An 11810-nucleotide genomic window follows, 5' to 3' on the forward strand; every position below is an offset into this window, starting at 1 on the left:
GGGATGCAGTCCAGTAGGCAGCAAGGGACAGAGGTATGCTGAGAGCCACCTGCGGGGGCCCAGTGCTGGCAGCTTTCTAGTGGAGGCTCTGGCTGTGCCGGCATGTGTGGGGTACAGACTCAAGAGTGTGGAGCTGTCGGTTCCTGGCATGGGGTTGAGTAAGGGCTGGAAAGACCACATCACACACAAGCTGAAGCTTCCAGAGACAGCAGGACACAGGAGGGTACAGAGACACGGGCTTCACATGTAGTGGCATATTGGCTAAACTCTCCAAGGAGAAGCAGCTAAGCTTTTCACTGAATCTGGGCTCATGTGGGATTCCTTGGACAAAGAAACTTGGTGTCCAGGAGTTTTCAGGCGAAGGCCCCCCAGAGGGCCAACACAGCACCCACCTTCAATGCCCGACCCTCCTCCAGGACACCAGCCCTCCCCTGTAAACATTCACGGCGGAAAACACCCTGATGCACTCTCACAGCTTCAGGAAGCCGAAGTTCGCGTCCTCATCACTGCTGAGGGAGAGGTTTTGCCGCTTGACCTGTGGCTGGGGGACCCTGCCCTCTGGGGGGCTTGGGGGCAGACACTGTAAACACGATTTCCTGGTTTGATGATGGCAAGGCTGTGTGTTTGCGTTGATACCTGGAGATGGCGATGAGGTAGATCCGGGCCCCCCTGAGCTGCCATCCACTGCTGCTGACGGAGGAGTACCCTGAGGTCGTGATGTCTTTGCTCGGTTCGGTTCTCTCCTGTTGCAGAGAAGGGGCCTGGACCCTGGGACTGGCCTGTGGGTGCCCGGCCCCTGGTGTCCCTCATCCTCTGAGTAGGCCTCCTCGTCACTGGATTCCTGGCAGCAGTGCTGTTCCGGGTTCAGGTAGACCACAGTGACATCGAGGATACCGCTAGGAGCTGTCATGTCTCCTTCCCTTCTTGTCCTCACTTTCCTGGTCGCCCTCATAGCCAGAGCAGCAGTCCGGGCTCCAGTCCAGGAAGCTGCCCAGCAGGGTCTCCTCCTGGCTGGACAGCTCTGCGGTGGGGGCGGTAACGAAGCTGCCCCTGTCCTCCTGGAGGCTGTTCTCCCGCTTCCGTTTGGTTCTCCTGCTCGAAGGAGAGCTGAGGAAGGTGTGGATCTCCCCAGCACTCAGGAAAGTCGGGGGCTCCAGGCTGTCTTGTTTCATGCCCAACGCAGCACACAACTGGCTATAGCTCAGCACCTCATCCTGGCTGATTTCCTCATAGCGTCTGTCCTCCAATGGCTGCTTCACGGCTGTTAGAGACACCTGCCTGTAGTCCTTAGGGGCATCATCGTGGAAGCATTTTTTGTGAAGACTCAGGACGCAGGGAATGAGGTCTTTCAAGGAGAATCCAGTAAGGTCCCACAAATGCGTGGTCCAGGGCTGGGTCTGCCTGTGCATGGATCTGGCGAGGAGCAGCGCTGCGCAGGCCAGGTGGGCTGGGGAGTAGAGAGAGAGGCTGGTGTGCAGCATGGAGAGCTCACAGAGGAAGCTGCACAGGTGCTGGGTTCTGGGCGCCACGGGCACCAGCGTCAGCAGGACTTCTTTGTAATCCATCATGGTGGGGGTTCGACTCTTCCCCTCCAGAGCAGACATGATCTCTCCCATCATCCTCACCAGGTCTTCATACTTGTACGTGTTATTGGTGAGCCACACAGCCTCTCGGATGGTCAGGATCTCTTTACTGATGAACCCGGTACAGATGACCATGCATGCAATGCCTAGCAGCTGCAGCTTGTACCGGGGCACCAGCCTTCTCCGCAGGTACCGGTCCACACACTCCACTGTCAAGTGCAGGCACAGGCTTGAGAAGTCCTTCATCGTGGCCACTTCTACCAGCCAGTCTATCAGAATGTACCTCATTGTGTCGTTGAGTCCCTTCTGCATGGAGAAGATCGGCTGCTTACTGACAGCTTGGGAGGCCTGGAACAGCTGGCAGACTATCTCTCTACAGGCTTTACCTTCCAGTCCAAGCTGGTTTCCATTTGCACAGGCTTTGGCTAAGGCCAACTGGGCTTCCCAGCAGCCTTTGGTAGCATAGTCCCTGAGTTTCAGGAAGCTGTGGAGGCAACGTCCAGGGTCTGACACATCTGTGCTTCTGTCACTTTCCCAAAGCAGGTATGAACTGGCCAGACATCCCTCACGAGCAGATTCTTCGAACAGCTGGCGTGCCTGCTTCTTCTTCTCTTCATCCTCAAAAAGATTTAGCACTCTTCCCAAACAGTGAAGTATGGATGCTTTATGAGTTCTCTGTAACTGGCACTCTGCCCTGAGGCTCTCATGGACCACAGCCTTGCAGCAGCTTCCAGATACTGACCATGGCAGGCGGATGAAGAGCCAGATGAAGGGCTGAGCACCCACGTTCAGTCGTTCTGCCAGACTGAAGAAGCAAGAGGCCTTCAGGCCATTCACTTCTGCGCGGGCTTCATCAGATACCGACAAGCCTTGGTTGTAGAGGTAGGCCACACCCAGCTTCACAGCAGCTTCAAAATTTCCCCTTTCAGCAGCCCTTTCAAAGAGCTTCAGGTTCTTTGGAGAAGGCCATAGTTCCTGGAAGTTGGCACAGGCCCACACACTGGCATGGTTGTCTACCAGATACTTCAAGTGGGAGTGTACAGCTCGGACAGCAAGGAGATCCTCAACAGAAAGCCATTTCAGGATGTGAAAGAGTACATCTTCTGGGAGAGTCAAGATAGCTAGGTTTCAGGGTCTTCTTCTGATTCTTCGCTTGGTAGGATAAGAGAAACACTTGGCACATCTACAGTGGATCACGCCGCCACTCCCCATCGCCGCGCTCACACTGCCACAGCTCACAGAGCTTACAAACACAGCTTTCCCTCAAAATCTCCCCATAGGTATCTAATACACACATGAAATCACCATGTTCAAACAGCTTCCTGCTCCTTTCCTCCAAATGTGCTTCTCCTGCTCCCTTCTGTCATTTCCACTGCTCAAGATAAAATCATTAGAGAAATTCCTTCATCCCTCTCTTCCTTTGCCACTAACACATTTCCTGGCTCTGGTTTGAAATGTATTCAGAATTGACTTCTTCCTGGCTTCTGCAGAGCCTCTCTGGTCCAGTTCTCCATTATTTCTCCACCCAAGACAGGAAACTGTTTTTCTTGCTCCCATTCCTTTTCCATCTTCATCCTTATATCCTGAGATACAAGATCATGCCCATGCATTGGTGCAGACTCTTCTAAGTCTTCCCATCTTATTTGAAGAAAGATCGCCACTCTCTGCTCCAGTACTTGTCACTTGCGTTTATGACTACTCTTTTGCTTTTACTCAGTGCCAGTTATATAGGATTCACTTTGTGATACCTTGCCTTAAAAATTCATTGTATTTGTGCATGTGTGTTATTTTCTATTGTTTAAGTCTTTGTCTAGATGGCATCACAGCCATGAGACTCTGGTTGTGTGGCTATAGTAGCCGTGTGTCATTCCCTGTCCTTCTTTCTTCCTTCTTTACACCACTTGCTATCAGTTTAGAATATCATATAATTAAAGTTTTATTTTCACTTATATCTTTCTGCACAGCATGTAGAGCTTCTGTGGAAAGGATTGTCACACCCTGTGAATAGGCTTGCACTTTTGGATTTATGCATATTGAAACATCTTTGAATCTAGGGATGTATGATCATCTTTTGCACTTACGGGTCCTGGAATGAAGTTTGAAATATATACATATTCACAGTTATTCAAATATGTATGTATGCATGTATGTATGTATGTATGTATGCTGTGTAACATGTGGATTTTCCATACTTGTGGATCTTCGTAGGCATCATTTTCAGGTAGACTTTTGCTTGTTGCTTTCCTATTGAGGATTTTTCCTATTCCTTACTATTTTGCAAAGTGTTCATTGTTGCTTTTGTAAATCTAAGATTCAATATTTCTGTATTTCATCCAGGTTCTGTATATTACTCACTAATGCTTCCTCTTGTTTTTCTTTTGCTTTAAGTTTGTGGAGACACGGGGAAATATTCTATGTCTCTAATCCATCATAAGTATAGATTTAAAAATTATGTATCAATAAAACAATTCCTGCTGTTTTATTGTGATGAGATGAAAATGAACCTATACTATAACACCTAATACATTAATAGTATTAATGGCAAAAGAACAATGAAGGTATGTTTCTCTTTGTGTTTAAGATGGAGAAAATAGTGGTTTTGGTCTTCTTAAAGAAATTATTGCTGTCAAAGGCCAACATTTGCTAAATTCATATATTTTAATTTTGCAAAATAAAATGGAGAAGGCATAAAGCAGGACCTTATTTCCATTACAGGAAATTTAGTATGATGCTCACTGCAACATGGTAAGTATATTCCATATCTTGTTTCTCAGAGTAGAACAAGGTTAACAGTTCTAGAACAAATAGGCAATAGAAATAGAAATAATTTATAAATCCAGGCTTTTGGTAGCTAAAAATCTACTTTTTTAAAATAATGAAAAATTTTTGAGTTGTCATTTAAAGGGATAATTTCAACAGGCAGATACTTAAATCAGAATAATGAATAAAATATGGTATGCAAATTAGCTTATTCAAAAATGGGTAAATTAAGAAAAAGAAAAAATCATCAGCTAGTATATTTAATCAGGTATATTAGTTAGACCAATATAGGATCAGTGCTGCTTTTATGTTTTAAAATGAAACAAAAGTCCTTTTCATGTGAAATTATTTTATCGAGAATATTAGAGAAGAGCCGAATCATAGTACAGTGTAATACTAATCTTAGTAGCAGTTAATCCCCCACAACATGAATTTATGACAAACTTTTTGTCACTTGCCAACTATTCCTATCCTTTTTGTCTGTGCCCACAGGGGAAAAAATGAACAGGAGCTGAAGCCATTAAAATGAAATAAGTCAACCAGGGCTTTCAGTAATTTCATGTTTATGGGCTCACTTTGTGTATCTGTAAATGAGTGGCTAGTCTAGACAAATTAAGATAAATTTGAGACTTTACCATCCCACAATTCTGACTGCATAAATAACTCATATATATCTGTAGTAATTCTTTTCAAGGCTTTAGTCACACTATACTGTAATTTTGGCTCTTGGAGTTATTTTAGGTTTATTACAGCATTAGTCATAATACCAACTGTTACTTCTGTATACCCTACCTTTTCTATTTTTAGATGAAAGCATGCAATCATGCAATATTTTTTCTTTTTTTCTGACATTGCATTTAGCTGTTCCTTTTTGCACACTTTTCTCATTCCTTTTAAGCTGAAATAATATTAAAGTGTTTCCTGTGTGTTTGTCACATTTTCTTTCTGTTTAATTGACTTATTGACTATTTTGACTAATGTTATAAAAATGAATGAGTGTGAGACCAGGAGTGTGGCCTAATAATAGAGTGCTCATCTAGCATGCATCAGTCCCTGGGTTTGATTCCTTGGACCCACATACAGAGAAAAAACTGGAAGTGACATTGTAGCACAAGTGATAGAGCACCAGCCTTGATCAAAAAGTGCCCAAGGACAATACCCAGGCCCTGAGTTCAAGCCCCAGGCAGGACTGGCAAAAAAAAAAAAAGAAAAAGAAAAGGAAAAGGAAAAAGAATGAGTGCAACTATCTCTTCCAGGTAGTAATTTTAATTCTTTTGGGTATATACTCAGAAAAGAAGTTGTCAGTTCAAATGGTAATTTTGATTTTAATTTCTTTAGGATTTTGCATACTGGTTTTCTACAATGGTTACATCACTCTACATTAGCATAAATAGTGTACAAGACTTCCCAGTTCTCCTAACCCTGACTAACATTTACTTCTTTCCTTTTTTTTTTTTTGGATAATAGCTACCCTAATATGAGATAATATATATTGATGTGGTTTTTACATTTCCCTGATAATTAGTGCTGAACACTAATCGTCATAACTTTCTTGACCATTTTACATGATCTTTTGGATCTGTATCAGGGCCCTTTTCCACTAAACTGGGCTACATGTGTTCTTGCTATTGAGTGTATGAATTCTTTATACATTTTGGATATAAATATTTTCCTGTGGGCATAATTTGCAAATAATTTTTTCAGTCTAAAGTTGTCTTTTCATTTCATTGATTGCTTTCTTTGCTCTGCAGTTTGCAGTTTAATATAATCCCATATATTTATTTTTGCTATCTCTAGACTAAGCTAATGCTGTGAAGGAGAGATGAATGAATCTATTTAAAAATTTAAATCATGAGCAATAGTTCAGCTAGCCAATTTGAACAAGGAAATAAGGGACCTTCTATCTTGGGCAACATAACATAATGACTTGAAGACAAACACTTGCAGCACAGTGCCTGGCATATGAGGCACAGGTAGAAGACAGGTAGATTCTCTAAGACCTTTTCTGAATGCCTGGTTAAGTTGAAGGCTCCACCTACTTTTTAGGAGAATGTCAAGAGTGCAGCCTGGATTATTACTGTATACAAATAACAGGTAAAGCCCCTTTGATTGTCTGGTAAATGGTCAGAGAGGTCCCTTCTGAGAAGTGCTGGAAAAAAGCCACATTTAAACAGAGATAAAGAGATGTTTGTTTTTCCTAGCAATGGCATTATCCCAAAGGGGAAAAAACAACAACAACAAGGATTTACAAAAGTATCTCATTCCCATCTTGGTTTTTTTTATAAGCATTTATAATTTAGCCATCTAGGTGACATTTTGAAGCCCTCTTCTTGTGCACTCATCTTTTGGAAAAGTTTCAGTTCATGACTACCCAAATCACATCTCTCCAGGGCCCCTGGTAGTGTTTCTCTTTTCTCCTACTGTCTTTCTTGTTGCCAGCATTATTAACCCACACCTTACCTTCATCAAATTTGATCAAGCATTAGTCAGATGCCAGAAATTCCCCAGAGTTTTAATCTTTATTTTAAGGAATTTAAAAAGATAATGAATGCTATTAAAAGCCTTTTTAAATCTACAATTATAATAGAGTCATCTACTTATGCTCGCAAATAATGATCAACTTAAGGGTTATAATTGATATTTGGAAGAAAAGAGACTAATACAGGTTGATGCGAATATGTAACTTTTAGAATTTTTTTTAAAGTTCAGTCTTATGACATGAAATGTTTGTATTATTCACCTGGAACTTAAATTCTCTTAATCCTATTGGATTTTAGAAAATTCAATAAATAAATACTGAAAATAAATTAGTATGGAACAAATTATTTGTAAAAATTTCAGTTATACTAATTCAGGAATTCATACACATTTACACACAAAGAATTAGATATGTGTATAATCCATTCTTTGGATAACATCCTAAACAGTATTTTCAAGCTATCCAAAATTGTGTTTAAATATTCATCTGATTTCATCTGTGTGGGGTGAGCACTAAAATTCCATCCTTCCATTTGTCCCAGATGACAGGGATGCTGCTGGCATTGGAACCACATTTTGCATAGCAAACATTCTTTTCCTGATACACAAACTTTAACTATAGCTGACATGTGCTTGAGTCCAGTGATTGACCAGTAAAATAATCTATTTTCTTCATTTATTCCTGTCTGGTATTTGCTAGGTCTCCCCAAAAAGAATTTAAAGGACAATAAATCTAGACCATTCATTTAGTTTCAGATAGCAATTGAGAATGAGTGTGAATATACATAAATAACACTGTGTTGGTTGATACCTACATACACATGTTAAACATGTTTTATACAATTTCTCAGAATTATATGTAAGTCAAGATTAATACTGGAATTAAGGGACATGTGTTGGGAAGATCAAGAAACAACTCCTATTATACAGGATATAATTCCCGTCAGAGGCACAGGGGAGAGAGCTAGCAGCTGAAAAGCCAGACATGGACTCTTGTAGCTATGCCAAACAGCACAGTCTCTTGATTTCTGTCCACACATCTGCTTAATTTCCAGTCTGTCCATTTGCACTACGTGAGTATAAATATCAGTGTTGTGACTCCAGAGGGTCATCACTTCCTTGGTCAAATATTTTTTAATATAGTTTAGTGTTGTAAATTCCAATACAGAGAAGAATGGGTATGACTGGTTGGTGAGGCTTGAGTCTTGGGTATTGTGTCTCCTTGCCAAGTTGACCCTCTGACACTCAGTGGGGCTATGGGGGCAGTCTGAAAAGTGAGCTGAGACAAGGTAGTAGACTGGTCTATATGGTCACTTTAATACAGAGCTGGTTCCAGAATACTTGGACCAAATTGACAAAATGCAACTCACTGCTCATGTCTCCTGTGACTTAAATTTTTTAAAATATATATATATATATATAAATGACAACATAAGATGGCTGTTTCAATTCTGTTAATTTGCATCGTACATTTGAATCTTTCTTATATAATCCTATTGAACAAGCCAGAAATAAATGTTTTCATGATCAACTGGATAACTTTAAGTGTGAAATTAGAACTAAGGCTTGAGGTACACATTTGAGTAAATGGATATTAAAGATGAAATATGTATTTAACAAGATCCAGTGATAAAAGGCTTTCCAGTGGCACAATTCTAGTAGAGGAAAGTGGGTGAAATGAGCATCTTTGCAAGGTTACATGGCTTAATGTACAGCCAGTCAAAGTAGATGCAGGGTATCTGGACTTTAAACTGAACTAGTCACATAAACCAAGTGTTACACCAGATCTCAGCTTTACTCTTATCTCTTTCATGAAATCTGTAAGTTGGAAATGACTTTTAAATTATCATATATACAGTTCTCTCTCCATGTGTATAGATTCTCTACCCATGCAGTCCATTAATAATAGATGGAAATATGGGGAAAAACTACATTCATATTGAACATTTATAGTGTTTTAAAAGTCATAATAACTTATTAGCAATACATAATGACAACTAGTTCTGTAGCATTTGTCCTACATTATATTGTATTACTATTATGTAATATAATACATACAATATATGATATATACTATATAATATAACATATTATATCAGTATTATAGAATAATCTATAGATGACAAAGTACCTGAGAATATGTGCACAGGTATAGAAGATACATACAAATATCATGTCATTTCACAAAAGGGATTTGAATAGATTCCCATAGGATGTTGTCTTTACTCAGTAACTCTGAATTTGATCTAAGTCAGCATTTTGTTACCTATAGTCAGCAAGTCTCTAATAAAACTTGTAACAATAGAAATATTAATATATAAGTATAGAGAAAAATGTTAACGCCAAGCACATGATACACTTACATTTAATGTAGAAATAGGTTGCATAATTCCCGTAACAATTTCTGTGTTTTATTGAGTTTGTAAAAGCTGAAGACATAATAGGAAATTTGTCTTGCTCTATTTCTGTGTGTGTGTGTGTGTTCGTGTGTGTGTATAAGTGTACATGTGAGTTATTGAAAAAAGGTTTTGTTCTGTAGGTCAAGTTGGCCTCAAATTCATTGTGTTGCTAAGGTAGCCCTTGTACCCTATCCTCTTACCTCACACATCCAACTACTTGGATTTGGATTTATTATGTTAATTGAAGAACCTAAGAAATCCAACTGGTCTTAAACTTGTAATTCTTAATTTGGCTTTTCAAGATTATTTTATGTTCTTGTGATGCTAGAATTTTTATTTTAAGATGACGTGATTAAGGGATGTAGATTTCATCCTTATGAGTTTAAATGAATAACTATAAAAAGAAATCATTGGTAGATCACATTTGATTATTTTAATAATACTTTAATGCTCTAGAAATTTAACATTCTTAGGTTCCTAAATGTTTCAGATTGAACAGGCTGTTATTTATTAGACTTAGAAATTATTCTTGTTAGGTGACTGAAATACATGAGGGACTGTGATGTGTAAAAATTTGTAACTGTAATTTAAAATGTCTAGGGAAACTGAATTAATCAGGTTTATAAATGATGGTAAATGTTTTGAGAAAATTAATCTGTCCAATTTATAAGGCAATTGAATACTTGATCAAAAAGAAGAGACATGCATGTACTTTTTTATTATTAAGTAGTTGTGCAAGGAAGTTGCCATTTAACAAAGCAGCTTCAAATAAAATGCATCTTTCTTAATGTCAACCTTTTCAACATTCTCACCCACTCCTCTTCTCCTTACACCATCCTTCTCACTTCTTAATTCTGAAGGATATACATTATATTCTTTTTTTTTTTTAGGTCATGGGACTTGAACTCAGCCTGGATGCTGTCCCTGAGCTCATCAGTTCAAAGCTACCACCCTACCCTTGAGCCAAGTCCCACTTCTCCTTTTCTAGAGATTAATTGGAGATAAGAGTCTTGGGTTCTTTGGTGTTCGGGCAAGCTTTGACCCTTGATCCTCAGATCTCAGCCTCCTGAGTAGCTAGGATTAAAAGCGTGAACCCCTGAACTCATCTATACATTGTATTCTTAATTGCATTCTCCCTCTTCTCCTCTTCATTTGTCTACCCCATTTCCCTTGACCCCACCCTAGCTCTTTCAAGTACCTGCTTCCTGGTGGAATTATTTTGTTGAATTTTGACTTTGCCTTTCTAATAAATTATACCATTAAATTTAAATAATTTTCATTCATTAATTATTGAATGTAATATATTTCTAGTCATAAAATAACCAAGTAGTAAATGTCAGAGTATCAGACATGGCTCCTTAAAGGAAAACAAAAAATTCAATGTTCTCTAAAGTCCTAACCATTAAAAAAAAATCTTATTTTAAAAGGAGCTTTTTATCGCTTACTTTTTTCCTTGTAGCTTTTCAAACTTTGAAATATAAGAGATTTTTCTTTATGTCTAAATCTTGTTAATGAAAAGAATCCTACTTTGGAAGAGAAAACTTGTTCTTTAGACTGAAGTTGATAAAGTTAGATCTTCTGTGTTTTAGAAACCTTAAAACCTTCTTCCAACAACCTAAAATCTAAAAATACAGAGTTTTCTATTATAATTGGGCAATGACAGATGGTAGCATGGAAAATATGACTTTTTATTGTAACTTAAGTCATTCAAATGTTATGGATTACCTCTTTTTGTTCTTTCTAAAATAACAGTAATTACAAATACTAATATTACTTAATTTGTATTCTATATTTTTTAAATACTTAAAGTTCTTCAGCTCATTTAATCTCTTAATCTTGGGCTGACAAGAACTTTTAGTCTTCCAATGAAATCATCTGGTAAGAGATAAGAATGAATGGACTATGGATGCTATTCTAAATCATTGGTTGTTTTCTATTATTATATAATTCAATGATTAGATTTTTTGATGTGGGGCACGCCACATCAGGGAAATGGAAACCTATACTGGAAAAGAAGGCCTAACTCATGGCCCAGTGCTCATTCCCTGGTCTTGGGACCACACCTGGCTGAGGTGGTGCCTGACAACACCTGGTTGGAAGGCGTGGCTGTGGTTTGTAAGGCCATCTCTGGGATGGAACCTTTCCACTCTCTTGGACAGCACATGCATCCTACTTCCTCAATGAGAGTACCTCTCAGACCCTGCCCACCTTTGTGCTGATAGACTCCTGCATCCCATGTCAGCTGAATGGACTTCCTCAATAAACGAGTTCCTGTCTTGACAGCTCTCCCTGATGGGTCTGATTGTCCTCCAGTGAGGGAGGGCTGGGTGCGGTCAGTCAGTTGGCCCTCTCCTTTCTAGGTTTGTCCTGGTCGGGGCGTGTTCTCTGTATGGCTCCTGCGGCTTGGGAGGGATGGAGGACTAAAAACCCAGACCGACATCTGGCGCCCAACGTGGGGCAGAAAAAGAGCGCTCATCAGAAGCGAAACCGTTGGCTAGTGGAGCCAAGTGAGTTATGAAGTAAGGGTATCCCTGAACAGATGGGGCAATCTCACACCAAGAATAAGGACCCGGTGCTCAAGGCGTTGGAG

General features: G+C 39.7%; 1 pseudogene; it reads right to left on the minus strand.

Moving 5' to 3' along the window:
• Nucleotides 1-469: 469 nt before the first annotated feature.
• LOC150069519 (cyclin-F pseudogene) lies at nt 470-2795 on the minus strand (annotated as a pseudogene).
• Between the last annotated feature and the right edge of the window lie 9015 nt (nt 2796-11810).

The sequence above is a fragment of the Megascapheus bottae genome, chromosome 1, assembly GCF_031878675.1.
Source record: "Megascapheus bottae isolate mThoBot1 chromosome 1, mThoBot2.hap1, whole genome shotgun sequence".
NCBI lineage: Eukaryota > Metazoa > Chordata > Mammalia > Rodentia > Geomyidae > Megascapheus > Megascapheus bottae.